This window comes from Malaclemys terrapin, chromosome 3 (assembly GCF_027887155.1).
Source record: "Malaclemys terrapin pileata isolate rMalTer1 chromosome 3, rMalTer1.hap1, whole genome shotgun sequence".
In the NCBI taxonomy this organism is placed as follows: domain Eukaryota; kingdom Metazoa; phylum Chordata; order Testudines; family Emydidae; genus Malaclemys; species Malaclemys terrapin.
This window is the reverse complement of record NC_071507.1, coordinates 201469657-201496845: the sequence shown is the minus strand read 5'-3', so window position 1 is coordinate 201496845 and position 27189 is coordinate 201469657. Positions and strand designations below refer to the sequence as shown.

The following is a 27189-nucleotide window of genomic DNA, read 5'->3' as shown; positions in this document are numbered from 1 at the left end:
ACATTGTTTGCTTTTTTGACTGCTGCTGCACATTGAGTGGATGTTGTCAGAGAACTATCCACAATGACTCCAAGATCTCTTTCTTGAGTGGTAACAACTAATTTAGACCCATCATTTTATATGTATAGTTGGGATGGTGCATTACTTTGCATTTATTAACATTTGAATTTCATCTGCCATTTTGTTGCCCCCTCACCCAGTTTTGTGAGATCCTTTTGTAACTCTTTGCAGACTGCTTTGGACTTAACTAGTATGAGTGGTTTTGGATCATCTGCAAAATTTGCCACCTCACTGTTCACCCTTATTTCCAGATTATTTATGAATATGGTGAATAGTACTGGTCTTAGTACTGACCCCTGGGCGACACCAGTATTTACCTCTCTCCATTCTGAAAACTAACCATTTATTCCTACCCTTTGTTTCCTATCTTTTAACCAGTTACTGATACAGTAGAGGACCTTCCTTCTTATCCCATGACAGCTTACTTTGCTTAAGAGCCTTTGGGGAGGGACCTTGCCAAAGGCTTTCTGAAAATCTAAGTGCACTATGTCCACTGGATCACTCTTGTCCACATGCTTGTTGACCCCTCAAAGAATTCTAGTAGATGTGTTTGGACAGATCCTTAAAGGATGGGGTCCTGATCCGGGTTGGAGTCTTTGGATGCTACTGTGATGTAAATGAATTGTAGGCCAGCTGCATGTAATTTGCTTTCTGGGTATATTTTACACTTCCTTATTTCACTGGGAAAGCAACATACATGCATGCCCACATGAAGGCCTTTCTAAATGGTGAAGAGCACAAAGTGTTTAGTTGTGATTTTTACAGTGCTGTTTCATGGTGGTTGCCATGATTGAGTTTGGCTTTTGCAGCTCAGCTTCACGCTGCTGCTTGTTACACAAATGAGTCAGATGTTGTCTGGAGAACAGGTGCAAAGCCATTGAGTTCTGGGGTTTGTTAGGATGGGTAAAAGCAGCGCCATGTACAGCTCCGCTGCTTACAGATAATCAATCCCCAAACTGTGTAGGAATAAAAAGCGCTGAGTGCTGGCTGACCCGGTAAATAGATGTTATTTCACAGCAGACACAGGGCCGGTTGTGAAGTGCAAATTGAAATCCCATTTTTGATAAATCGTTGCTATTAGTTAATTGAAGTCTGTTACCAGCCAGAGAGGTTTAGTGGCCTGACTAATCTATTGCAAATGGATTTACCTCTGAAAATGTTGAAGGGATATTGAGTAGTTTAAGCCTAAGCTTTGACTTGTTTTCAAATTGCTGTAATTTTGTAGGGAATGTCCTATAAATTCCAATATTTAAATTTTTTAAAATCCAACACTTAGTGGAGAAGGAGTTTAAAATAGCCAGTATTTATGCAATACCTACATAGAATGTGTTGTGCTCCCTCTGTTGGCTTTTGCAGCTAACTGTAGATAACCAGCAATCCCAATTCTCAGAGGTGTATTGACATGATTAATAAGTCCACAAAGTGAAACTGATGCCTCTCTCTTATTGGTTAAAGCTGAGTGAAATACAGTGTTTCCCTGCTCCTTACAACTGTCAAGAAAGCAGCATTGCTAGTCAGTTGTGGCCCTTTGGTCTTCCATGGAACAATTATACAGTATTTCATAAAAAGTAGACAGATTTTATTCTCACCTGTCTGTTTCACATATGTCCCCAGAACCCTTCCTGGTGGTTTTGGTCTTGGATGTGCTAGCAGTACAGGTAGCCTGCAGTTCATTTCAAAATACATATATCATTTTGTTTCCTTGGGCTTGTCTACGCTACCGCGCGGGGTTGATCTAAGGTACGCAACTTCAGCTAAGTGAATAGCATAGCTGAAGTTGACGTACTTAGATCTACTTACCACGGTGTCTTCACTGCAGTAAGTCGACAGCTAACGCTCTCCCATTGACTCTGCTTGCGCTCCTCATTCTGGTGGAGTACCAGAGTTGACAGGAGAGTGTTCAGTGGTCGATTATCGCGTCTATACAAGATAAATTGACCCCCGCTGGATCGATCGCTGCCCACCGATCCAGCGGGAAGTGTAGACAAGCCCCTCAGGTGCTTGCTCTGACCTGATACTGTAGGACAGACTCTCTTCTCATTGTGTATTTGCCTGTCTATGTGCTCTATCAGTTGATTTATGCCATTTGGAAGTTATGTAGTCTTCTCAAACATATTCCAATAAAACCATCATCTATTAGTCAATTTTTAGGAAAGTTATCTCGACCAAAATGTCCAAAAGTGTGCTCTAAACTTGGGTGCCCAATTTGCGAGACCTGGGCCTGATTTTAAGAAGTGTTGAGCATCCACAAGTCACAGTCAAGTTGGTGAAAGATACAGAGTTGGTATTGTGCTTTGCGGACTGGAGTCCTCTGGTTTAGTGCAGAATAAAAACAGTGTGAGTAATGGCAACTCTAGCTTCCATCGCACTTTCTCATTCGTATGCCCCAGTTATGAACTGGAAGAGACACACCCATGCGTCGGAAGTACAATCAATGGAATGAAACAGAGCACAAGAGAGGCTTTTGGAGTATGTTGCTCCTGGGGGAATTCTGTACCAAAAAATCTGCGCACAGTATTTTAAAATTCTGCATATTTTACTTGTCAAAATAACACAATATACTCACTCCAGTTTCAATTATTTTGGTAATTGATTTCAAAATACCTGTCAACAAGTATGTCAACAATACAGACAACAGCAAAAAAGATTCCCCCAGGAGTAGAGAGTTCAAGGAACCCCTACAACAACCCAGACCCCAGCATCCTCCTTCCCTACAGAGCCCAGCCACGGGGCACCCCCGTCACCACAGAGCACAGCCGTGGAGCAGCCCGCAGCCCAAACACCAGCACCCCCAGATCTTTTACTTCCCCCAATTTCTTTACTGTCCCGCCAGGGGACATGATATGATGCGGCCTTGCCCTTACTTACCCTTTCACAGAGCTGGCTGGGTCTCCCAGACCCTCTCTCCTTCCTGGGAGAATGAGGATCAAAGACCGTGCAGCCTCGAGCCCAGCCAGGCTGGGTGCTCCCCTCGCTGCGAGCTGGGTTATGTAGAGTCCAGCGGCCCCTTTTTACCCTTCTCTCTCTTTTGTTGACCTTGCAGACACTGGGGGGGTGAGGGGGAGAGTGCCCTTTGGGCCTGGTAGAATTGCAGAGCTATTGCATGTGGGTATTTAATTACTATCTGTATACTTATTTGGTGGGAGCTGATATTGGGCATCTCTGCTGTCTTACCTATTGAGTGCAATATGCACTATGAGGGAGTGGAGTGGAAACTGCTGACTAGCAGGTGAACTCCGGAAAATGTTAGCTAACACAAAAAATGAACCTTATAGCCTAAATCTACTAAGACAGCCAGTAAACTGATGGAGCTTGAGAACTAAGAGTCCTCCTTAAAGCATATAGAGAGTTGTTGATGTCAAAGCGCTGATGTTTTCGTGTCCATCTGCTGAAAGAAGGTGACAGGCATTGCAATTTCCTGCAGTATTCTTGGAAAGCCGTATTGAAGTTAAGTTTAAGTATCTTTGGAGTCCATTGTATTAAATGCAAATGTTATGTATTATTGTGAGCCTGGATGATCAAAGGACTGTATTGAACTATATTGCAGACAATATGTGGGACAATATGTGTATAGTGGATTTCCTGGGGAATCTATGGGAGGAGGTGACTGCAAATTCCCCACCCCTGGTTATGCAAAACCCCAGCCTTTTGAAGCTACACTCTGAGGAGGGGTTGTCTGCTGATTATCTGTTTGGGGAATCTGAAGATCAAAGGCACAACATGTAATAAAGGAAAGACTTGGGTGCTAGTTATGATCTGAGGCTATTACGAACTTATAACCACAGAAAAACCTTTAGGTGGGGTATGAAAGACTGACTCCTATCGGAGCCCTTGTTGGAGTTGGGATGATATCTGGTAAGCTTATTAGTGTGCGTGTAGGTTCTTTTATCACCGTTAATGTTTTCTCTGTAATGCTTTGGCCTTAAGAATAAATGTGCTTGCTTATAAAGAGCTATGTGGTAACTTATAACTGCTGGTAATTACAGCTGTGTATAGCCTTCAAAGAGAATGCAAAGTGCAGACAACGGCCTGGTTGGGCATTCTGGTTTGGTGGGAATATCATAGTGTAAGCAGGGAACTGTGCTGCTTGGAAAAACCCTGGTCAGGTCAGAAAAGAGAGACGTGTCTCTCTACCCAGGAGAAGTGATGATTGAGAAGCCTGGAGTGGGACTACAGAGGGGCAATACTTGTGCAGTTGTCTTGAACTATGATGGTAGGCTCTTACCACTCTCTCTAGGCTGATATAGAAGTAATTGACAGGTAAGAACGTACTCTTGCCCAGTTTCTGCAAAAAATGTAACACCGGTTTGAACACTGGAGTTGTTCATGGTTCCCACTTTGAGGAATAGGGTGGCCAGCAGCATGGTGCAGTGCAGTAGAGGGAGCCAATTGACTGGGAAGGCTGACTCCCAGAATGCAGTAATGTGTTATAGTGAACTGGGCCAACATTATTTTCCAATATTAATGAAGATAGTGGTCCCCTGTGCAGCCACGAAAAACGCCATCTATTATTTAGGACAAGTAGTTATTTCTTTCCTTAGGCACCTCTTCTGGCAAGCCTTGGAAGCTTGTAAACGCATCTCCACCTCACAACTTGTGTATCTGAATCTTAATGCAGGGATTGAGGACGATCCAGCTATCGGAAAACCAGCCAGAGAGAATGGCAACTTTCCAGTGTAAATAATTACTGGGGTAGCTGACAATTGGCTTTTCATAAACCTTCTCCCAATAGTTCCCAACAGTTCATCAAGAAACAACAACAAATGTGGAAGAAAATAAGAATAGTCTGCCAGGTGATGCAGAAAAGAAATCGTAGTTTATCAAATAGGACCAGTGATGTAATAAAATGGATGATGAGGAGGAACAAACTAGGGGACAGTGTGTAGGAATGTTGTCTAGTGGTTAAGGTGGGCACTAGGATTTGACATGCTCAAATACTATTTCTGTCTGTCACTGGCATTCTGTGTAACCTTTGGCAAGTTGTCTGAAAATTCTGCTTCTGATGACAGGTTTCAGAGTAACAGCCGTGTTAGTCTGTATCCGCAAAAAGAAGAACAGGAGTACTTGTGGCACCTTAGAGACTAACAAATTTATTAGAGCATAAGCTTTCGTGGACTACAGCCCACTTCTTTGGATGCATATAGAATGGAACATATATTGAGGAGATATATATACACACATACAGAGAGCATAAACAGTGGGCTGTAGTCCACGAAAGCTTATGCTCTAATAAATTTGTTAGTCTCTAAGGTGCCACAAGTACTCCTGTTCTTCTTTTTGCTTCTGATGAATGTGTAAAGGGGGTATCATGCCAAATCAGACGTCAAGAATTATAACATTCAAAAACCAGTTGGAGAACACTTCAACCTCCCTGGTCACTCAATTACAGACCTGAAAGTTTCAATATTACTACAACAAAACTTCAGAAACAGACTCCAACAAGAGACTGCTGAATTGGAATTAATTTGCAAACTGGATACCATTAAATTAGGCTTGAATAAAGACTGGGAGTGGATGGGTCATTACACAAAGTAAAACTATTTCCCCATGTTTATTTTTCCCCCCTACTGCTCCTCACACCTTCTTGTCAACTGCTGGAAATGGGCCATTTTGATTACCACTACAAAAAGTTTTTTTCTCTCCTACTGGTAATAGCTCACCTTAACAGATCACTCTTGTTATAGTGTGAATGGTAACACCCATTGTTTCATGTTGTGTGTGTGTGTGTGTGTGTGTGTGTGTTATATATACACACTTCCTACTGTATTTTCCACTGCATGCATCCAATGAAGTGGGTTTTAGCCCACGAAAGCTTATGCTCAAATAAATTTGTTAGTCTCTAAGGTGCCACAAGTACTCCTGTTCTTTTTACAAACATTGACTAATCTCCAAGCTCTCCTGTAAGGTAAAGTGCTTTCAGATCCTTGGATGACATGCCAAGTTTACATGTATATTATTAAATATTATTTCTAATAATTTTCAAGTTATTACACACACACAATTTCAGAGAAACTGTGCACTCTAATTGTTTCCTCTGTTGTACTTGGGTGTTTATTACTTGTGTCTAATACACAAGTCCCTGGGTGGAGGTGTTCGGAAAGGGCAGCTGTATTTAGAATTGAAATCTAGCTGGAGGTGATGGGTAGCTGAAAGCTTTTCACTAAAGGCTCAAACTTTTACGCTCTTCAGGCACAGTAGCAAACTCTTTAGCCCTCCTCTAGATATTAATAGTACCTTACCTCATTGATGATCTTGATTAGGAAAGTCCTATTTTTAATCCTGTTGTCTAACTCTTCATTAACGACTTAGATATTGGCATAGAAAGTACGCTTATTAAGTTTGCGGATGATACCAAACTGGGAGAGATTGCAACTGCTTTGGAGGACAGGGTCGTAATTCAAAATGATCTGGACAAATTTGAGGAATGGTCTGAGGTAAACAGGATGAAGTTTAACAAAGACAAATGCAAAGTGCTCCACTTAGGAAGGAAAAATCAGTTTCACGCATACAGAATGGGAAGAGACTGTCTAGGAAGGAGTACAGCAGAAAGAGATCTAGGGGTTATAGTGGACCAGAAGCTAAATAGGAGTCAACAGTGTGATGCTGTTGCAAAAAAAAGCAAACGTGATTCTGGGATGTATTAACAGGTGTGTTGTGAGCAAGACACGAGAAGTCATTCTTCCGCTCTACTCTGCTCTGGTTAGGCCTCAGCTGGAGTATTGTGTCCAGTTCTGGGCACTGCATTTCAAGAAAGATGTGGAGAAATTGGAGAGGGTCCAGAGAAGAGCAACAAAAATGATTAAAGGTCTTGAGAACATGACCTATGAAGGAAGGCTGAAAGAATTGGGTTTGTTTAGTTTGGAAAAGAGAAGACTGAGAGGGGACTTGATAGCAGTTTTCAGGTATCTGAAAGGGTATCATAAGGAGGAGGGAGAAAACTTGTTCACCTTAGCCTCTAAGGATAGAAAAAGAAGCAATGGGCTTAAACTGCAGCAAGGGAGGTCTAGGTTGGACATTAGGAAAAAGTTCCTAACGGTCAGGGTGGTTAAACACTGGAATAAATTGCCTAGGGAGGTTGTGGAATCTCCATCTCTGGAGATATTTAAGAGTAGGTTAGATAAATGTCTATCAGGGATGGTCTAGACAGTATTTGGTCCTGCCATGCGGGCAGGGGACTGGAATCGATGACCTCTCGAGGTCCCTTCCAGTCCTAGAATCTATGAATCTTCCCCATGATATAGTAAAGATTTTTGTGATGGATGATAACTGTTTTTAATTGGTTAGCACGAGCTTGCATTTCATGTAGCAACTTTTAGGCAAATGAGCCCCAAAAGAGCTTCCAAAATTAATTATTATGCCAGTGGCTCTCAAACTTTTTTACTGATGACCCCTTTCACATAGCAAGCCTCTCAGTGCGACCCCCCCCCCCCTTATAAATTAAAAACATTTTTTTTCATATTTAACACCATTATAAATGCTGGAGGCAAAGTGGGGTTTGGGGTGGAGGCTGACCGCTCGCGACCCCCCATGTAATAACCTCGCGACCCCCTGAGGGGTCCTGACCCCGCTGGAGAACCCCTGTATTATGGAAAGCGTGATTCTGCTCTGACTTCCCTCCCAAAACAACCCTGTTGATCCAGAGTGGGAAACACAAGATGTATGTCAAAAAAGAATCCTCATTCTGTCTTGATCTATACCTTGTGATAAATAATACACACACGGACACAGAGAAATCCTTTTGGTCACCGCTGGAAGTGCCCATCTCTGGGGTAAAAAGTGGGAACTATTGGACAAATTCAATAGATAATACAATTTGTATAGACAGAAGTAAAATGAACTTCCTCTACTAAAACTCATTTGAAGTGTGGGTGGGTGGTTATTATGTTAAGGCTTTATTGTGTGTGTATCTTTGTTTGGCAATGCCTTGTGGAGGGGGAGCTTTGTATCCCTCTATGGTACCTATATACCGGGGTGGGCAAACTATGGCCCGGGGGCCGCATCCGGCCCTTCAGATGTTTTAATTTAGCCCTTGAGCTCCTGCCGGGGAGCGTGGTCAGGGGCTTGCTCTATGTGGCTCCCGGAAGCAGCAGCACGTCCTCCCTCCGGCTGCTACGCATAGGGGCAGGCAGGGGGCTCTGCACGCTGCCCCCGCCCCAAACGCCACCCCCGCAGCTCCCATTGGCCAGCAAATGGGGCCAATAGGAGCTTCAAGGGCAGCACCTGCGGATGGGGCAACGCACAGAGCCGCCTGGCCGTGCCTCCGCGTAGGAGCCAGAGAGGGGACATGCCGCTGCTTCCGGGAACTGCTTGAGGGAAGCGCCGTTCAGAGCCTGCACCCTGACCCCCTCCCGTGTCCCAACCCCTTGCCCCAGCCCTGATCCCTCTCCCACCTTCCGAACCCCTTGGTCCCACCTTCCTGCACCCCCGAGACCGCACCCCCAGCCAGAGCCCTCACCACCCCACCTGCACCCCTACCCCATCCCAGAGCCCCTTCCTGTACCCTGAACTCCTCATTTCTGGCCCCACCCCAGAGCCCACACCCTCAGCCGGAGCCCTCACCCCTCCTGTGCCCCAACCCCATATTTCATGAGCATTCATGGCCCACCATACAATTTCCATGCCTCAGGCCAAAAAGTTTGCCCACCCCTGCTATATACCCTCATATATCCTCCATTTCCTTTATCTTAGAGATATAGGAAGTCTGTGGTGGAGCAGGGAATTGAACTTGCAGCTCCCAGGTTAATTCCCTAAGCACGGATCCATCCTTCCTCTGTAAATAATTATAACTTGGCTTTCATAGTTCATGAATTGACAGTGGAAAAATTAGCTTGATCTTAACATTGGAAAGAGTTGACATGCTCCAGTCCTCCCATTCAAGTCAGTCCCACTGCTGCTGTTAATCTCAATGGGAGCAAGAGGGAGCTCCTATTTATGTATGTGGTGGTGCTTCTAAAGGCAGTTTTCTTTCAGTGACAGAGTGGTAATTTAGCAGGGCTGTGGAGCTCAGTACATCTGACTTTTCACAAAGAATGGATAAAAGTGGTTTGTCATTCTACACAATTATGAAGGGTACCAAAGAGCAGGACACTCATTCTGTTCTGCAGTCACGTGCTTCTGTATAAAACTGAGGTTTGTACTCCTGTGGCTAGACACGCATAGTTCCCATTAATGTGAACTGGAGTTAGCACAAAAAGGAGAAAATACCCATTTTGAAGACTGTTCTGCTATTTGACAATAAGATGTCTCAAAAGTATCTGGTATTGGTGCAAATCTTCTGAGGCTTGTCCACTTGTTTTATTGCAAGACTGTATTCTGAGACCGTTTCACTATGACTTGAGCTCTTCTGTTATGAGCTATGAAATTAGTAATCTCCATTATTTCCCATAAATGGAAAGGAATGTCTTCATTCCAGCCCAAGTTTAATTGTCGACTAGATCTGTTTTGAGAACTGCATGGAATACATTTCTTAATTTAGGTGGCAAATTCAGACATCTCTTTATACACATCGGGGAGGCGAGTGGGAAGTTTGGGAGTTCAGTTAATTTCAAATACATGGTACACTTTTCCATGCTGGCTATTTATCTATTTCATAAAAAGAACGGGAGTACTTGTGGCACCTTAGAGACTAACAAATTTATTAGAGCATAAGGTTTCGTGGACTACAGCCCACTTCTTCGGATGCTATGTGTTCCAGGTACTCGGATCTAAATTATTTGGCTAGTAATGTGAGCTTTGGAGTTCTGATTCTGCTCACTAGTTGCAACTAACATTAAAAAAAAAAAAATCAAGGTGTATTATTTTTACTTTCAGCTTTTGCTTTCTATTCGTTGTTTGCAATGAGTCATTGCAATCTTGAAGTGGAAGTTTGTTTACTTACCATTCTTTGCTTGGCTTTACTTCCAGAGCTCAGTTCCTAATATTCTTCACAAAGAATAGAATTGAAGCATTTTTTTTAAAAAAAAAGAAAAAAGCATATGTGGGCTATTCCTTTGCTAACAATATGTATTGTATTATAGCTCTTCTGTTAGCAAAAGTTATAGTTACATTTAAATTGGTACTTCAATAGACTCATAACTCTCCGGAACATTCTCTTTTGGGGGCTGAAACTTTTCATGCCTGGTCTCATTTCAGAGGGGAATTTTCAGAAAGTTTGAGGGAAAATTCTCATCTTGTATTTTTGAATGATTAAAAAAATATACCTTTCCCCATGCCCTCACTCAAAAATACTATGTATGTGAACAGCCCTTATTGAGAAGTTAGAACTTGGCTTGGCTTGGCAAATTACTTACAAATCAAAGAGTTAAGCTGAAAAACCATTTCTGAGCATGCTTAGTGGCCATCTTCTAAGGGTTAAGCAAAGCCTAGCGAAATCCCATTCCTTGGTGACTGCAGCACACAGGGTTACAGTCAGGCTGGTCCCACAGGCTAATGTTGGGGTGATGTGCTGGAGATGTGCAGGAGAGAGGTTAAACACGCTCAGCACATTATAACAAAATTGCATTTGTCTCTGTTGCTGCTGTCTTAGTCTGTTTCTGTATCGGATATGCTCACCGTGAGCTCACTAGTTGCACTGCTAGTGTGAACCCCACGCTACTGCTTCTGCAGCAGTTTTCCTTTGCCCTCTCTGAAAACTGCTTCTTACAGGCCGTTGGGTATTCTTTTCCCTCCCCTCTCTCTCTCTCCAAAGTTTGGCTTACTGCTTTTTGTCTTTTTGCACCAGGCTTTTTGAGTGGAATTAGAGCTTTTATTTAGCAACCACAGTCTCTCCAAGTGCTTCCTCATTGGCTGTTGCTTGTAGGGGCACTTTAGAGGGCTGTTGTTGCTGCTCCCTAGCCCCACATGCAGTACTGACCTAGTAACCCCTCCCCCTCCTGTCAGCATCTGGGGAATTTTCCAAGTAGGACGACTGGGCTTTAGCAGTCTTTGCCAGCCAGTCTGCCTGCTTGCTATTTCTGGAGCCATCGTTATTTAGGCTTTCCAGGACAACTTCTCAGACAAACAAAAGGGGCAGAAATGTTCACAGCACCCCTGGACTCATCAGCTTACCTGAGTGTCCAAGTGGGGGTGGGGCTCGCATCGTTACTTCCATCACATGCATCAACTTTCTGGGGCTGCATATAGTCAGAAACACAGCCTCTTCCTGCAGATCCACTGGAACACGACTAGAGAAAGCAACAAAAGCATCATGGCTGCTTTCTTGAACGACCAGTGCAGAATGGAAGCAGGAGCTCTGAAGACAGAGGATTTGGTCATGTCTAGAGAAATAAGAGAGCACAGTCAGAGCTGCACATCTTCAAGGGAAGACTAACTGGCCAAGCGCTAGTAGCAGAATGGGAACTCAGAAAATCTTTTAGGGTATGTCTACACTACACACCGAATCGGTGGGTAGCGATCGATCTATCGGGGATCGATTTATCGCGTGTAGTGTAGACGCGATAAATCGATCCCCGATCGCTCTCCCGTCGACTGCTGAACTCCAGCTCTGCGAGAGGTGGAAGCAAAGTCGACAGGGGAGTGGCAGCTGTCGATCCCGCGCCGCAAGGACGCAAAGTAAGTGATTCTAAGTCCATCTAAGATATGTCGACTTCAGCTACGTTATTCTCATAGCTGAAGTTGTGTATCTTAGATCGATTCTCTCCTCCCCCTCCCCCCACCCCAGTGTAGACCAGGCCTTAGAGTAGTGTTGGAGGATGCATGCAGGAGGTGCTGGGAGAGAGGGGTAGGAGTGGGGCTGGGGCGCACTCGGGGAAGGGAGCGGAATCGTGTCTGGGGCCACCAGCCCCGCTGATCAGCTCCTTCCCTTCCCACCCAGTGCCTCCTGCACACCGCGGAACAGCTGTTCCCCAGCATGCAGGAGGGAGGGGGAAGAGGTGCGCTCAGGGGAGGGGCGGAAAGAGGCAGGGGTGGACGGGGGTGAGAAGAGGAAGGGTGGGGCCTGGGGCTATGTGTGTGTGTGTTGGGGGGGAGGGGGGGCAGAAATCCACAAAAATTTTTTAATCAAAATGGGTGTCCTTGGGTAGCTAAAGTTTGAGAACTGCTGTTTGAGGAACATGTTTCAGATGGCTCCTTCCCCAAGTTAACATTCTCAGCCAGGCCTAATAGGACAGATTCAGGTTTTTGCTCTCGGCACTGGTTTAGATTTGCGGATTCTGAGGCCGCTGTTATCCTCTAGTCTGCCTTCCTGTATAAGGCAGGCTAGAGACCTTCCCCCAAATAATTTTTTTTGAATCCACAAGTGTGGAATGTGGCTGCCTGCTTGTTACCCTGGATGATCTTTCAGGAATGCGCCTTTACTTCATTCCCTTTGATAAGAAAAATGGGCAGAAAATTCAGCGGGGACCAACCATCAGTCATTCTGAAGACTCTCCACTGGCTGCAGAGACTCTAGATTCCCCTAGTCAAAGTAGATGCTGGTATGCAGTTTAGTCCATGAGTAATCCCAGTTATCATAGTATTCCTTCACCAAGGGTCCTCTCTCTCAACTAGAAACTCACCACCTACAACGTGAATAGCTGTACTTTAAGAGATCCATCTACTACTGAGATATGCTGGATTTCCGGCTAAACTCCAGAAAAACCACTGCTTAAGTTCACAAAGCAGTTTGAAAGTCTTGGTGCTCATAGTGCTCCTATAAAGATTTTCACTTCCTCATTCTGTTGAGTCTGTTGGGATGAATGATTTATCAAGGGGCCCCACAGCCTGGGGTGTGTGTGGTGATGGTGGTGTTTTATGTAGTTAGTACAAATCTCGGTACATATTTTGCTCCCAGTTACATTCAGTTAAACTTTTTTTTTTTTTATGGCTGTCAGTTAATTGCAGGTAACTCGTGATTAACTCAAAAAAATGAATTGTGATTAAAAAATTAATCGTGATCAATCGTACTTGTAACAATAGAATACCAATTGAAATGTATTAAATATTTTGGATGTCTTCCTACATTTTCAATATTGATTTCAATTACAACTCAGAATACAAAGTGCACAATGCTCACTTTATATTATTTTTGATTACAAATATATGCACCGTAAAAATGATAAACAAAGGAAATGGTACTTTTCAGTTCACCTCATAAAGTACAGTAGTGCAATCACTGTATCGTGAAAATGTAATTTACAAATGCAGATTTTTTTGGTTACATAATACACTCAAAAACAAAACAGTATTAAATTTTAGAGCCTACAAGTCCACTCATTCCTACTTCTTATTCTGTCAATTGCTAAGACAAACAAACAAGTTTGTTTACATTGATGGGAGATACTACTGCCTGCTTCTTATTACAATGTCACCTGAAAGTGAGAACAGGCGTTCACATGGCACTTTTGTAGCCGGCATTACAAGGTATTTACATGCCAAATATACTAAACATTCATATGCCCCTTCATGCTGCAGCCACCATTCCAGAGGACAGGCTTCCATGCTGATGATGCTCGTTAGAAAAATTAATGCGTCAATTAAATTTGTGACCATACTCCTTGGGGGGAGAATTATATGTCTCCTGCTTTGTTTTACCTGCATTCTGCATATATTTCATGTTATAGCAGTCTCGAATGATGACTCAGCACATGTTGTTTGTTTTAAGAACACTTTCGCAGCAGATTTGACAAAATGTAAAGAAGGTACCGATGTGAAATTTCTAAAAATAACTACAGCACTCGACCCAAGGTTTAAGAATCTGAAGTGCGGTCCAAAATCTGAGAGGGACAGGGTGTGGAGCATGCTTTTAGAAGTCTTAAAAGAGCAACACTCCGATGCGGAAACTACAGAACCCAAACCCAAAAAGAAAATCAACCTTCTGTTGGTGGCATCTGACTCAGGTGATGAAAATGAACATGCATCCATCTCCTCTGCTTTGGATCATTATCAAGCAGAACCCATCATCAACATGGACACATGTCCTCTGGAAAGGTGATTGAAGCATGAAGGGACATACGAATCTTTAGTGCATCTGGCACGTAAATATCTTGTAGCTGGCGTCAGGGCCGGTGCAAGGATATTTTGCGCCCTAGGCGAAACTTCCACCTTGCATGCCCCCTCCCCCCAATAAATCATATACATTATACACAGTCACAGAGTAACATGTTATAATTTAGAATTTGTTTCCGTGCTTTAAGTTTAGCAAATTTAGAAACAAGTTCCTCCAAGTCAATGCTGTGAGCAATGTCATGTTCCAGGGCCTCCCAGAGGATTCGGGGGGCCTGGGGCAAAGCGATTTCAGGGGCCCCTTCCATAAAAAATAGTTGCAATACTATAGTAACGTATATTTGGAAATGTAAAAAATAACTAGTGAAATACATTCAAAAATTAATTTGTAATAATTTGAAAATACACTAAATACATTATTTAAAAACATTAAAAGTTGTAATGAAATGTATACATTTGCAATTACATAATGGGCTGTCCGCTGGGTGATGGTGATGGTTGGTACCAATGGGCTGTCGCTGCCTGGGTGTGGTGCTGCTGTTGCCCAGGGCTGGGTGGGGAGCTGGGCTCTGGGTTTGAGGGTGCCCGGCTCACAGGGGCTGGACTCAGGGATGTGGGGCGATGGGATCGGGGGGTGTCCGGCTCAGAGGGGGTGGGCTCGGAGCTGGGGGTCAGGGCTGTGGGGAGGATGGGGTCGGGGGGTTTCCGGCTCAGAGGGTCAGGGGTGTGGGGGATGGGGTCGGGGAGGTGCCAGCCCCCCCGCTTACCCCCTCTCCCAGGAGCCTCTGACATACTCGTGGGGCAGGGGGAGCTTTTGACATACTGGTGGGGGCCCCAGGCAGCCCTGAACTCAGATACCGGGCATGATAGAGGCTGGAGCAGGGAGAGGGGGGCACTGGGGCAGCTCAGCTCTGCAGGCTGCCGTCCTCTCCAGCCACCCATGCACAAGGGGAGCAGGAGCAGGGACCAGCCAAGGACCAAGGGGGCAGGAGCACAGGGGCCTGAGGCCGAGCTGTGGGGAAGCACTTACCTTGCCCAAGGCACGGGCATCGGGGTCCTCTTTCTCCCTCCGCTCCACCAGACCACTGCCTGAGGCTCTTTTTTTCTCCGTGCCCCCCGCTGGGGCTGACCGTGGAGGCTGAGCCAGGAGGCAGCTGCCCCTTTCCTCCAGAAGCCCTGCTGTCACGCCCGTCGCCGGGCTTGTGCCACGTGCACTAAGCAGAAGCTCTGCCCAGCTGCCGGCGCCCCCGCCGGCAATGAGAAGAATCGCATGGGATGGAGCGGCCACTGCGCTGGGAGGGAGAGGGGGTCTGAGCTGCCGGCAGGGAACCCCTGGGCTGCCTGCCGGCAGCTCAGACCCCCTCTCCCTCCCAGCGCAGTGGCCACTGGAACGCTTTAAAAAAAAAATTGGGGGCGCCGCTTTTTGGCGCCCCAGGCAACCGCCTAGTTGGCCTAAATGGTAGCACCGGCCCTGGCTGGCATTGCAACAGTGCCATGTGAACGCCTGTTCTCACTTTCAGGTGACATTGTAAACAAGAATTAGGCAGCATTATCTCCTGCAAATTGTAACCAACCTTGTTTGTCTGAGCGATTGGCTGACCAACAAGTATGACTGAGTGGACTTGAAGGCTCTAAAGTTTTACATTGTTTTATTTTTGAATGCAGTTATTTGTGAGTTTAACTTTCATGGTAAAGAGATTGCACTACAGTACTTGTATGAGGTGAATTGAAAAATATTTTTGTTTTTTACAGTGCAAATACTTGTAATAATAAATATAAAGTGAGCAATGTACAGTTTGTATTCTGTGTTGTGATTGAAATTAATATATTTGAAAATGTAGTAAACATCCAAACATATTTAAAATAAATGGTATTCTATTGTTGCTTAACAGCAAAAAAGAAAAATTAAATCTTACAGTTGACTTTCACCTGGGTGTGTGTTTTTACTTTATTCACACCTCTCCTAGTCTGTCTCATTTCCTTCCTTCTTTGGGAGGATGTTTGTTCCCTACTTGATACTTTCTAGCAGTAACTCGCCAGAGTAGCAGATCCCTGTGTCTGCAAAAAGTAAAATTAGTTTCTTTCTTTGTCATTTTGGTTTTTCATAGTACGGATTTCACTGCTCTGGGCAGCCCCACCCTGTGCTAATATGTTATATCTGCCAACACAAGTATATTTAACAGGGTTGTGTTTGGAAGAGAGAGATTTGAGTTCACATTTTTTGCCTTTGGGGCTGCATGTATGTGTATTTCACTGACCTGTTACCCAGCCATTACTTGTTGGTTTTGGTAATATTTCCTGGCGCTCATGTAGGCAGTACTGTGTGTGTGTGTGTGTGTGTGTGTGTGTGAGAGAGAGAGAGAGCTGGCAATGCATGGGGGAGGGAGTGGGTGGTATTCAGAAACCTTGGTAGCTACCTCTGATCATTGAGAGCAGGCGGGATACCCAACAGTAATTGGGGAGAACAGCAGATCATTATTATGAAAAAACAAAATTGCACTTAAGGGAACTGGTTTTACTTTAAAACGTTTTTTTTTATTTTAATTTGGCCTAAACTTGAGTGTCCCCTTGTGAGAGCTGACGCAGAATTTGGGATAATTCATTTCTTTGTATATTTGTGGTGATATTAACTAACTTGGCACTGTACTGTGATTCACATGGCTCTTATTTCTTTTGACTGTGCTGGCAGAAAACTTTAAAGAGACAGTTGAGCTGACACTGCATTCAGTGTGGAGATGCCGCTCTTGAAAACAATCACTTTGGGAGATCTCGCTTCATAGCTATGATATAACTGTCTCTCAGCATCCATCTTCTCTGAGGGTGCCTTTGTTTTAAACAACTGGATTGAAGACGCTGTTAAAAAAATGCATGGATGGTGCCTGAAGAGCTGTCCTCTGAGGGTATTTATGGCTAAAAGGAGGCGGGGAACTGGGGGATGGTCAGGCTTGCCACTGCTTTCAAGGACCACTTCAGAAGTTTGATTGAGTGGGTCAGTGTCCAGACAATGATGAAAAATAGGTTAGAGTAATGGGTCACTCTCCATTTATGGTGTAGTTAAGACTAATCTGACATCTTTATCCATCACTGTCTGCTGTTTTCAACTTTCTCCTCTTTGGCCGTGTCTGTGCTTGGCTTTCGTTTCTCAAAATATCCCAACTTTTTGCTAGTGCCAGTGGAAATATTAGACTATTGCACTTTATTTTGTTCTGATCCCTTTGTTGTCTAGATCTGCTTTGAACTAGGTGGTTAAATGATGGTAGCTGGAGCTCCTACCATTGCTTGCATGGGTGGAGCCGCACCTCAGCTGGAGACAATGGGACATGCTGAGAAACACAAGTGTGGTGTAGATACAGCCCTTTGCTTCATTTTCTTTAGCAATCCTGCAACTTCGAATCAGCTACGGGGTTGGACCTTGAGCATTAGTAGTCTCATGTTACTGGCTGCAATGCTTCCAGGAACGCTAGTAGGTGATCATGAAGCTTGACCAGTCTGGAGATTGAGCTAACGACAATGGTAGATCTTTCCCCTGTGCCCTCTGTCTAAGGCAATATGCAGCCCTCATTTGGTGACAGATGGTCTCCAATGAAGGAGAAATCCCTGATTATAAGGCAGCCAGAGTTTGTGCAAAAAACCCAACACACTGTGCCCAGCTGTCACCCAGGGTTTTCTAAACCAAACGCCCTCTGGCAAACTTATTTCCCTGGCGTAATCCGCCAGGCTGAAATAAATTCCAGTATGTACTAGAGATTAAGTATTTTCCAGATATTAATTTAAATGGTCAATGGAATGTGCTGTCATTCCATAATTCTATCATGTAATGACACTGGCGGACTAATCCCAATTGGGAGGCAGGTGAAATTAGGACATTGCCTTAACCTCTGGTGAGGAGAGGAAGAAAGAACTTGGGAACATGAGATTATAGGGGCACTAGATGTAAAAGCTTGTGTGGAAAGATGGGGATGGGGGAATGTTTGTAAATACAATATTCTATGGTGAAAACCCCAAATACCTTTATCGTGTGGAATCTTGGAACTAAATTGAAAAGAGAAATTGGATGTTCATTTTTTTTTTAAACAATACTCTTACTAGGAATGTAGCTACAGTCTTTATAATTGAATATTTCAGGCTTTTAACATAAGACAAGCACCAGAAATTCCTCCTCCCCACCCGTTTGTATGATGGTAGCACCTGGAGCCTTACTGCTAGATGCAGTACACGTGCACATTTTAAACTCTTTAGGACAGGGATTGTCTGTTTCTGAATAGGCAAGACAGACAAAGGGTGAGAGAAGGGAGGCATTATTCCTGTTTTACAGATGGGGAATTGAGGCTCACGGAGAGCAAAATGACTTGCCTGAGGAGTTTATCGTGCAGGAAGTCTGTTGAAGAACCACAAATTAAACCCAGCTCTCCTGAGTCCGTCTGTTGCTTTAACCACAAGATCATCCTTTTTAGTCCTGTTGTAAAATTGTTATCCAAAAAGGAAGCAGTCTGGCTATCCCACGTTGCGGGCATGTGCTGATAGGGCAAACAGATGTCCCATTGGAACCTGTTGGCTCCATTATGTTTCCTAGCTCCATATAGCCATTGGGGCAAAAATGGAAGAGAAGAATCTAGAAATATATGGTGGTGGTTTTTGTTATTTTTGGCAGGGAATAACTTTTGCACAGCATCCCTGGGATAGTAAGTACTCTTTCATCATCATCACCCTTTGCAAACTCTAATCTTCAGAACGCTCCTGTGAGATTGGGAAGTACGGCCCCTATTGAACAGATGGAGAAACGGAGGCACAGGGAGGCGAAGTGACGTTCCCAAGATGTCAGAGGTGAGTCAGTGACAGGGCTGGGCCTAGAACTTGTAACTTTTTGGAGGTTTATTTTTGAATATTACATTCTAGTTTTTCCTTTGAAATACAGCATGTTTTCGGTAGGGGTTGCCTCATTCCATAGGGACTCCGCAGTAAAATTGAGAAGAGGAAAAGTGATGCAGCTTCATGACTAATTGTATTTGAGCTCCCGCATGTATTGGTATTGTATAGATTGGGGTGGCCGAATTTACCAACCCTCTGAGCTGCATACAACAATCTTCAGTAGTTTGAGAGCCGGGGCATGCCTGCCAGGGCTTGGGGCTTCAGCCCTGCTCCTGCTGAAGCCCCGAGCCCTGGCAGGCAGGCCCCATGGGGTTGAAGCCCCAAGACCCACCTCTCCACTGAGCAGAAGACAAGCCCCTAGCCCCACCACCCTGCCATAGGGCAGAAGCCCTGAGCTCTCCCACCCCACCAGTCTGATAGGTGGAGAATGAGGGGAGGGTCTGCGAGCCACACTTTAACTGTAAAGAACCGCATGCGGCTCGCAAGCTGCGGTTTGGCCGTCCCTGGTATAGGCAGTGGAGCTTACATAAATGATTCTGTGCTTTTCAATACATCATCGAGGTATTTTTTGTCTTCTTCCCAGTTCTGTTACACTTGCTGCATTTATATGCATGCTTTAGGATCTTCATCATAGCTTTCAGCTTCTTGGAGGTACTGTGTGTGCGTGTGTACAGATGTCCCTGATTGATCAGTTCTTAGCTGATGGTTGATAGCTCAGAGAGCGGATGCAAGCTAGCATATTCATTGTATGATAAAAATATAACATAGTCATACGGTAAAGGTCATTGATGGTTTTGAATGTTAGTACAGTGCAAGCCTGTATTTTTCTAAAGGTTTCACAGATATCGGGATACTGTTGGGGAGGAGTGGGTTTTTTAAAAATAAGTGGGAGAAACAGTGCCTGGTGTACGCTCTCAGGAGACAGTCCTTGGTTAACCAGGAGTTGGATAAAATAGCTGTTGTTCCATATTTAATGGCTGCAATTTTTGTTTGCAAATGTTCCAAAGCCACATGTGTGTAGTCTGTGTGTGTGATAGCTTAAAATACCCCTGTATTCACTCTCTTTGCTTGGTTTAAGTATTCTGCGGGATTCGGAAAATAAATCTACAGAATTTTATTTCTCCTCTTTAGGATTACTCTAACCTAGATTTACTATTAAAGCCTAAGGTACCTCCTTGATCCTGTACCTGTAGGAGGGATTTCTTGCTGTAGAAGATGATTTGGAATGTTTGCTAGGAAAAGACTTCTCAGCAGTGAGGTGGATTGCGATTTGCGTCCCAGTGAATTGCAAAATGAATCCTCATACAGCTAGTGGAGTCGGGTTTAAGATCGACCTCCAAACCATTTTCTGTTGAACAGGTGCATGACTATGTGTAAGTGTGTGTTTGGGGTAGGAAGGGGGTGTTTCCTGCTGAGGCCTTGAACAGGGTAAGATATGTAACTGACCTGTTTACTGGTAGCTTTCATATCTGTCCAGGGCTTAGTTGTTTAGCCAAATGATACCTGATTCCTTCCTATAACACTCCACTTTAAACAGCAGTTGTGGTGTCATGACTGAGTGCAGGGAAGCATTTTGTACTCTCTTCTTGTGAATATAGTTCATATTTATAAGCTGTTGGTTGCCATGTTAAGGCTGCCTTTAAAAGTTTTACTCTTTGCCCTCCCAGCTCCATTAAAGCCCCTCTGACCACAGTTCATTGATTGTTTGTTAGAGCACTGACTACAGTCTGCCTCTGATCCTTCATTAAAAGGGGGATTGTGTTGTCTGTCCGCAGAGCAGCTGCTGCTAATACCTACGCTTGTGATGTGCAGCAAGCCCTCTGACACAAGGAGGAATGTTGATTTGAGCGACATGTGTTCCCTCTGCTCTGTTGGGATTGCTGTGACATCTTTGCTTGCTTCTTCCGGATTTTACTGATCAGAATTGAGTGTCCAACTTTTTTGACGAGAGTAAGATCCCTCCCAGGTGTGTGTTCAGTACTTTGGTAGCACTTCAAGCTGTATGGCAGCTGTTTGACCAGCTTGTCTTAGGCCTGGTCCCCACTAAGTCCCCACTTCGGACTAAGGTACGCAAATTCAGCTACGTTAATAACGTAGCTGAATTCGAAGTACCTTAGTCCGAACTTACCGCGGTCCAGACGCGGCAGGAAGTCTCCCCCAGTCGATGCCGCGTACTCCTCTCGGCGAGCTGGAGTACCGGCGCCGACTGTGAGCACTTCCGGGATCGATCCCAGAACATCGATTGCGTGCCGCCGGACCCTCCGGTAAGTGAAGACAAGGCCTTAGGCTTGATTGAGCTCCATGTAGTTCCAGATATTGTCACAAACCTTGTGATTATGAGGCTCGGAAATTATCCCAGTGAATTTTGCTTGATTAGAATGTGATCTTGGATTGCTGCAAAAAAATAAGTTCTATATGGTCTGTGTAGGGGGTAGTACCCCAATACGTCTGGCATCCTTAATTTCAAAATTACAGATGCAGAATATGTGGCTGGCTGTGCTCCAAGCATGCACAAACATTTTAAAAAGCAAGCTGATGATTATTTGTATTTTGGTCCCATCTAGAGCTCTCAGATGAGTTCAGGATTCCATTTTGCTGGATGCTGTAGATGCACATAGTAACAGTTCGCCCTGCCTCAAAGCATTTACACTCGAAATAGACAAAGTCCTAGGGAAAGAGAAAGGAAAGTAGTATTGTCCTCTTTTTACAGATGAGGAATTGAGATACAGAGGGACTAAGGGACATACTTAGGGACCCACAGGAAGTCTGTTGTGGAGCCAGGAATTAAACTTAAATTTCCGGAGTCCTAGACCAGTATCTTAATTGCATGTCCTAACCTCCGTTCCCTCAAATCTTTATTCAAAATCAATTTCCTGGATGATGCCTCCAGGCAACTGTCATCTGATAACAGCTAGATAGATGGCTGGTCAGGACTTCTGATGTTTTGGGGTTTTCTTCCCCCCTAATAAATTTGAAACCATCTAGCTGTGCATAGGTGTGGTCAATGAAGATGCATTTTCTTGTTACCACTTCCTTTGTCCTGCCTCTAGTACAGGGGTCGGCAGCCTTTCAGAAGCGGTGTGCCGAGTCTTCATTTATTCAGTCTAATTTAAGGTTTTGTGTGCCGGTAATACATTTTAATGTTTTTAGAAGGTCTCTTTCTAGAAGTCTATAATATATAACTAAACTATTGTTGTACGTAAAGAAAACAAGGTTTTTTAAAATGTTTAAGAAGCTTCATTTAAAATTAAATTAAAATGCAGAGCCCCCTGGACTGGTGGCCAGGACCCGGACAGTGTGAGTCCCAATGAAAATCAGCTCGTGTGCCGCCTTCGGCACATGTGCCGTAGGTTGTCTACCCCGCTCTAGCAAAACCCACTCATTGCATCTTGTCTTAATAAAATTGTAAACTCCCTGGGGCAGAAGTCATTTTTACTGTAGATTTGAATTGTGCTCAGTACAACAGGGCCCTAAATCTAACTGGGGTTGGGGGTCTAGATGCTACCAAAATATGAACAAATAACTTAAGCCCCTGGATGAATTAATATTCAGAATTGAGGAAGAGAAGACCTAAACTGCATTCTGGAGAGAGGGGTTTTTAGTGCCAAAATCCGCCAATTGGATGCTCTGCTAACACACTGGCTATGGGGTTATACTGCTGAAAAGGATCTGGGGATTATAGTAGATTACAAATTGAATATGAGTCGTCAATGTGATGCAGTTGCGAAAAAGGCTAATATTCTTCTGGGGTGTATTAACAGGAGTATCGTATATAAGACACGGGAGGTAATTGTCCCACTCTTTTCAGTAGTGGTGAGGCCTCAGCTGGAGTATTGGGTCCAATTTTGGGCACCACATTTTAGGAAAATTGTGGATAAATTGGAGAGAGTCCAGAGGAGAGCAAATGGTAAAAGGTCAGGTTTTCTAAACCTATGAGGAAAGGTTTAAAAACACCTACACATATTTAGTCTTGAAAAATAAGAAGACTGAAGGGGGATCTGATGTATCTCCAAGCATGTTAAGGGCTGTTCTAGAGAGGAATGTGATCAGCTGTTCTCCATGTACACTGAAGGTAGGATACAAAGGGATAGGCTTAATCTGCAGCAAGGAAGATTTAGGTTAGATATTAAGAAACACTTTCTAACTCTAAAGGCAGTTAAGCTCTGGAATAGGCTTCCAGGGGAGGTTGTGGAATCCCCATCATTGGAGGCGTTTAAGAACAGGTTAGACCAGCTCTGTCAAGGGTAGTTTAGGTTTACTTAGTCCTGCCTCAGGGCAGGGGGCTGAACTTTATGACCTCCTGAGGTCCCTTCCAGCCCTACATTTCTGTGATTCCATGACCTACACATAATGCACTTGGCAGGCTCATGGCAGGGTAGTTCTGTGCCTGTCTTCCATGATTGTTTATATATTTTTGTGTTACTTGCTTTTAAAGGGGCCGGGGATGTTTGGCAAGGGGATGCTCAGGGTTAAGTGAATAGAGGAGGACCGAGGAAGAGAGCTAAAGTGTGAGAAGCATAATGGGCAGGGAGGGTGAGAGCTGGAGAGTTGCAGTGTTAGGGGAGGGGTTGGATGAAGTGGGACCACAATGATGAGGCATCAGGTATGGAGTTGGGTGTATCCAGAGCCCAGGCTTCCAACTGGAGTGATGTTGGGAGGCCACAAAGGCTCCTCCCTGCAGCCGCTGCTCCTCCCCATGTGAGGGAGAGAGGAGGGAAAGCTGTGCCTCTGGTCTGGTGCCACAACTGGCTATTTGAGTCTAGGGCTTGGGGGGGCTGTTTCCCTGCTCCAGCTGATGCTGGCTGCTTTGGGAAAGGGGCTGTATATAATGATAAATGTGGTACAAAATATCCATAAAGTATGCTGAATTTCTTCTTTTGCAATTACAGTATATACTGGGTACAAATTTATTATTCCATTTTCAGCTGTGAACCCATCTCTGATAGTGTCCTGCTAGAATGAGCAAAGCACTATAGGCAGGTGCTATGGGAGACAACCCTGTACTAGCAGAGGGAGGAACTAGATGGCATAATAGGTCTTTCCCCTCTTTCTCATTCTTGAGTCTCTGGTCACATGTGTGTGGTTGGAGGAAATGGCATTGAAAACCCAGAGAGTCCTTTGTTTTAACTCTCCAACTTGACTCCAGCTCCAACAAATCAAATCCCGCAAGCCATGAAGGGGGGTTTGTGCAGAAATACAGCTTATTGTCAGCTGTGGTGTTCAGACCCTGGGGAAATCGTGGCCATTGTTTAAGCTATTATTTCTCAATAAATGCTTTGTATTTTCTCATGTGATGCCTTAAAAATCTGGTTCTGTGCTTTTAAAGATATCCCAGCATGAGCCACAAATGAGAGCGTTTGTGGAGGAAACTTTCCAGCAGTTTAAGAATTGTTGTGAGTTTATTTTTGCTTTGTTGTTTAAGTGCTTTTATTTGTCAGTAAGGAATTATCATGTTTGGTTCTGGCTTCCTTTATCAGCAGGAAGTACAGCAGGCTCAGAGCCCAATCCTGCTCCCAGTGACGCCTCAGTGGGTCTTTTGCTCATGTCCTCACTGGGATCATGATTGAGTCCTGTGAAAATACCATGGAAAGGACAACTGGGGAATCTGTGTTAGGCTGGGTCTGGCATCACTGCAGAGGCATTGCAGTCATCTTCTGGGGAGTTTGGGAACCAGGCGAACCTTGTACCACTCTTGGGGGAGCCTCTCCTGGCAGGCATGCAGATCAGCATTAGTGGGTTTGGAAGGGAGCAAAGTCTAATCTTCCCCCCCTTGCTGTGAATTGAGGCCATTGTGGGTGATTACAAAGATGTGGGAGGGTCAGGGTAGGACTCATACCATGTCCCGGAGGATCCTTGGCTTCCCCAGAGAAAGAAATACAGTGGTGAATCTGAGCTGTCAAAATACGTACACAGAGGAGAAATTAACTATTATAGCCAATATCTGCAATCCTTCATTCTTAGTAGTAGCGCTGATGGGCAGGTATGTCTCCTAGGCCTGTTCTCACCTCCAAAAGCAGTTCAGCTGCCGTTTGAAAGAAGACCAGAGTCAGTGGCTCAGATGCACTCCTCAAACTACTGTCTGCGTAGGATGGGTCTCATTAGGGTTAGGAAGGAAGGAATTCCTTCAAAGCTCCTTTTCTCTTTCTGACCTACTCTTGTAATCAGGGCCATGGAGGTAAGGGCAATCAATAAGATCTGTAAACCCTTTGGAGCAGGAACTCTCTACAGCACCCAACAGAGTGAGGTCCAGGTTCACACTTGCCCTCTAGATGCTTTCACACATTCCAAGGCCAGATGGGACCATTGTGATCATCTAGTCTGACCTGCTGTGTAACATTAGGGTTACCATTTTTTAAAATAATAAAAAGAGGAAACTCCAAGGGGCCCTGCCCCTGCCCCCGCCCAAACTCTGCCCCTTTCCCAAAGTCCCCACCCCAACTCCGCCCCCTCTCCTGAACGCTCCGCCCCTGCTCCTCCCCCTCCCCTGCTTCCCGCGAACATTTAATTCGCGGGAAGCCTGAAACAAGGAGGCAGGCAGCAGGTAAGCTGGGGCGCGAGGAGGCGCGGCCCAGTCCGGCCCCCTGGCCGAGCGGCTCGGGCCCTGGGGCCCTAGCCCCAGTTCCAGCTGAGCGCGTGAGCCCCGGCCCGCCCCGGCCCCGGCGGTTCCAGCTCGGCGCCGGCCCCGGTTCCGGCGGAGCGCGCCGGCCCTGGTGGCTCTGGCCCGGCTTGGCTCGGGCACTGGCCCTGGCCCCGGCCGAGCGCACTGGCTCTGGCGGCTCCAGCTCGGCTCGGGCCCCGGGGCACGGGCTTGGGCCCCAGGGCACCGGCCGAGCGGCTCCGGCCCCGGCGACTGCAGCTCGGATCGGGCACCAGCCCGTCTGGCACCGGCCCCAGCACCACTGCCGGCCCCAGCGGCTCCGGCTCCGGCCCCAGCGCGGATCCAAGCCCCACGACCCATCCCTATTTTCCTGGACATGTCCGGCTTTTTGGCATTTCCCCCCGGACGGGGATTTGACGACCAAAAAGCCGGACGTGTCCGGGAAAATCCGGACGTATGGTAACCCTATGTAACATAGGCCAGAGAACTTCCCCACAATAATTCCTAGAGCATGCTACTGTGCTTTAAATATTTAATAGTAATCATGCTGTGCAGGATGTAAGCTGATCACTGTGGAGGTCAGGAAGGAATCCTCCTTCACCCCGACATTGTGTGGTAGGCTGGGTGTGTTGTGGGGGAATTCCTCTTCCGGGGAAGCATCAGGTATCAGTTACTGCTAGGGAGGCCATTAGATTTGCTGGGCCAGCTCTCTGTTCTGATGTGGCACATCCTGTTTTCTATCCCTAGGTTTATTGTGGGTCTCTTTCTCAGAAGAGCTTGGTTCCTTTTATTCATAGCTTCTAAGCAAGAAGGGACCACTGTGATGATCTGTCTGACTTACAAAGTCAATGGGAAGTGAGTATAGTGTGGCCTGCTTTTTCAGTTTTGAGCAGCTGAAGCTCCCATTGACTTATGAGATCTTAACACCTGTTTAAATATCTAAATGGAAGCTGTTGGGTGCTCAGCTGTTCTGAAAAAAAAAATCTCTTGATGCCTATTCTTATTCTATAACTCACTACCCTTCCTTGCACAGGAACGATAGTGTTGTTTATTTCCAGCCTGGACCTGAATATGCAAAATGGTATCTTCTGTTTTCATATAGTAAGCACTGAGATTTTGGGTGTCCAGATACTCTTGCCTGTCTCTGCCACCCACACTCAGCAGAGAAACGTTCGTTAATGGCTAGGAGAGAAGGGTTTACTCCTGGAGTGTGTGCTTGTTTTGGACAATGCAAGTGTCAACACCTGCCACTTGCTTCTTTGGCTTTGTTCCCTGTTGCTGTCTCATAACAGACCTGCCATTTAAAATAATAATTTCTACTCTGGGCAAGCCTGAAAATATACATTGTCACTTGAACTAGCTCTTTTAAGATGTATTCCTTTAGAACTCTGTCATTTCAAGGACAGAGCTGATAGTGGGGAGGGAGCAATGCCTAGTGAGTGGCTGGACATGATAATGATGGGTTCAGTTTTGCCAACCCCAGATGTTCAAAAATCAGGAGTCAGGCTCACCAAAAATTATGCGATTTGGCTTTGAAATCATGACATTACGTAAAAATAACAGATTTGGCTTTCTTTATATTTGCCTTCTGCTTTTTGAGCCTTTAGGGTGCACTGGCGTCACATTTTGAAGCTTTCTCCACAGTCACAAGGGCTAGAAACTTACTTTTTCTTTAAGAATGAAGGCTGAAATCATCACCAAGGCTAAGATTTTGTCATGGTTATTTTTAGTAAATGTCACAG

The 27189-nt window shown here is 45.1% G+C and overlaps 1 protein-coding gene across 5 annotated transcripts in view; it reads left to right on the top strand.

Annotated features, from left to right (window-relative positions):
* Window positions 1–27189, top strand: part of EXTL3 (exostosin like glycosyltransferase 3) — a 230400-nt gene that overhangs the window by 36226 nt on the left and 166985 nt on the right. For 2 of the 5 annotated variants that reach the window (XM_054022195.1, XM_054022196.1), the window contains exon 2: window positions 18711–18804. The exons of the other annotated variants lie outside the window; for them this stretch is intronic. The gene's annotated coding sequence lies outside the window, so the exon portion shown is untranslated. The remainder of the gene's footprint in view (window positions 1–18710; window positions 18805–27189) is intronic. 5 annotated transcript variants of the gene reach the window in all.